At 56.2% G+C, this 2,815-nt stretch overlaps 1 protein-coding gene across 2 annotated transcripts in view; it reads right to left on the bottom strand.

Annotated features, from left to right (window-relative positions):
- Positions 1 to 2,815, bottom strand: part of PARVB (parvin, beta) — a 182,665-nt gene that overhangs the window by 149,756 nt on the left and 30,094 nt on the right. The window contains exon 1 of one of the 2 annotated variants that reach the window (XM_011984018.1): positions 1,137 to 1,209. The exons of the other annotated variant lie outside the window; for it this stretch is intronic. The gene's annotated coding sequence lies outside the window, so the exon portion shown is untranslated. Of the gene's footprint in view, positions 1 to 1,136; positions 1,210 to 2,815 lie in introns of those variants that run through there. 2 annotated transcript variants of the gene reach the window in all.

Below are 2,815 nucleotides of genomic sequence, written 5' to 3'. Positions count from 1 at the left end.
AGAAACCTGACCCTGGCCACTGGGCAGTGGCACTTGAGGTCCAGGGCCTAGCACAGCACAGAACAGGCCTCTTGTGGCAAATGTGTGGCGCACTCCACCCGACCTCTTCCATGCAGGGCCTCGCTGGCCGGGGCGGGCCATCTGCCTCTGAGGATTTCCAGCAGCAGCTGGGCTGTCCCTGACCCCTGTCCTGGCCCACGGGACCTGCGGAGCCTCCCATCCCATGGGCACAGTGGGGAACCCTGTGTGCTGTTGGGGGGTCTTCCCTTCACATGGGCTCCTCTAAGCCCCAGTAAAGCTGAACCCAGATTTGAAACACGCTGTCCTTTCACGTCCCCAGAGCTTCTGTGGGGAGCCCTGGGGGTTTCCGGCGTTCCTTTTCATTTTGCGAATGCCTACAGTTAATCACAGTTCCCTTTTCTGACCCGGGCCAGCACGTGACACACCTCCCGTGGCGCATCAGCCTTAATCACGCCTGCTGTGAAGCTCATTCTCAGACACTTCCTGCACCGCTTCCTCCAAACCCCAGGGCCCCACATTTCCTAACGCCCTCTCCTCTGGAACAGGCCAGGTCACTCATCCCAACCATCCCTCTCAAAAGTCCCTCTGTGCCTTGTCACACCCCTGCCTGAAGCTGGAACCTCACCGATGAACCCGCCCCCTCCCCCAGCTTCCCCCTCCTCCTTTACAGTCCTCAACTCAGGAACACAACAGAGCCACATCCGCTCTCCCGAATCCACCCTCAACTTTCTAACAAAGGAGGAAATGAAGCCGATGGTGCAGCAGGCAGGGTCGTGGAAACCTCCCAAGCACCCAGTCACTCTCTGGTAGGCAACCAAGCATAGCTCTGATGGCCCAAAGTCAAGGTCAGGGGCTTCTCTCACCCTGGAGTGGCCAGAAGCACATGTTGCCAAGGCAAACGGGCTTGCAGAATTACCAGCAACTCTCAATTATTCAAGACCTCATTATTCAGTGTTCCTGGCTCCTCTACTTCCCAGGAGACCACACAGAAGCCGCTAACCCCTTCCCAATCCAGCCTGTCCCTCAATTCCTGCGCCTGAATCCAAGGAGGGTTTGTGGCCCTCTGTTTGCCAGGCACCCCAACCCTGAGAACCCAGGCAGGGCGCCCCGCTCACCCCCAGCAAAAGCAGCATCAGCAGTGCCCAGCGTCCTGCTCCTCCTCCTGCCTCCACGCCCGTTCTACTCAGCACAGGATGCTTCCGGCTACTGGAATTCTTGGTGCATTTGAATTAAACCAGGCTGGGCCTGAATTTTCTAGGCACACATCAATTCATACAGGCAAGGAGGAGAAGCACTGTGTACTCTGGAATTTGGGCTCCGTCCACTACTTTGGGTGTGTGTTCTTCCTATTCCGAGAGCGTAAACGGCACCTAAAAAAAGCTGTAATAGCCCAGAACATTCCGGTTCCTTGCCGTTCTATGAAAGACTTTCCTCTGGTTCCTTCTGGCCTCCACTCAAGTGTCCCCTCCTCAGAGGCCTCCCCTGGCTCTGATCGCCCTGTTCTATGTGCTCTGGGGCATGTCATCACAGAGCCACTTGTCTTATTCATTCCTTGTTCCACGAAAGCAAGCACCCCGCCCCCACTCTTTTCTTCCTAGGGTCGGAGCAGCACCTGGCCCATGGCAGGAGCACCACAGGCTGCGGGCTGAATTGTGAGGGGAGTGTCACTTGCGTCTATAATTGTTGCAAGCTATAAAGAGGAACCGAAATGATTTCTGGTAAGGGTGCTGATGACTGCATGGAAGAACAGCAGGGATGACAGAGAGAAGGGTGACAACCACTAATCATGTCATTTAGAAGAGGTGACAAACACCGACTAATACAAGCCACAGTGGGTCGTCCAGTGTAAGGCTTGAGAGAAGAGTGGCCTCTCCACCAGGAGACCCACTGAAGGGGACAAGACCCTGCCCTCCTGGAACAGGATCACGGGTGGGAAGACACGCATCCCCTGGGGGCACAGGCATCCCTGGGAGAAAATGGCTGGGGAACCAAGCGTTCCCTGCACCGTACACAAAACCTGGGGAGCAGGTGCATGGGGGCACACACAGGCCTAGAGGCAAATCTGTCACATGTGTTCCCAGAGCACACACACCCCTAGGAATACAAGAGTCCCAGGGAAGAAATGAATGGGGGACCTGCATCCCGGGGTACACTAATCCCTGGAGGCACAGGAAGAGTTCCCAGGGATATGTCAGGCCCAGGTGGTTTAAGAAAATCGTACTGCATACCCACTAAGGGAGGGCTCCTTCCCGGGTACCCACCTGAGGCCGGCCTTTCTCCATCTGCCCTTCCACAGCAGCTCTTCACCTCCATTCTTTGTAAGCTCCCCGCACCTCTCACCAATTTGAAATCTCACTATGGGGCACGGTCCCAGGGGCAGAACCTCCCCACCCAAGCAGAAAATTCAAGAATGTATCTCCCAAGAGGCCCTGGGCAAGCGGTACACTTAAAGACATCAGACTATCCCCTGCAACTCTAATTCTTTAAAACGTACGAGGCTGCTAGTGTTTCGTGAGCACACGCCATAAAAACTTCAAAAAAAAAAAATTTTTTTTTAAATGCGATCTCTGCAACCCTTGCTCGCAGGCCTCCCAGGCCTCAGACCTGCAAGCCCCGAATCCCGCACCCTGCAGGGCGCCCGCGCAACAACCAGTAGCGGGTCCCCCAGGCCGTGCCTGCCCAGCGTGCCCTGCACACGTGAGTGTCACTGCTCATGGAATGAACGGTCACCTCGCGGGCTGGCGATGCCGGTTGCCCGGGGAAGAGCTAAACACCAGGCGGCCGGAGCAGGCGC

This window comes from Mandrillus leucophaeus, unplaced genomic scaffold (assembly GCF_000951045.1).
Source record: "Mandrillus leucophaeus isolate KB7577 unplaced genomic scaffold, Mleu.le_1.0 Scaffold26, whole genome shotgun sequence".
Taxonomy (NCBI): domain Eukaryota; kingdom Metazoa; phylum Chordata; class Mammalia; order Primates; family Cercopithecidae; genus Mandrillus; species Mandrillus leucophaeus.
Note: the sequence above shows the minus strand (reverse complement) of the source record. Positions and strands in the feature narration are given on the sequence as shown.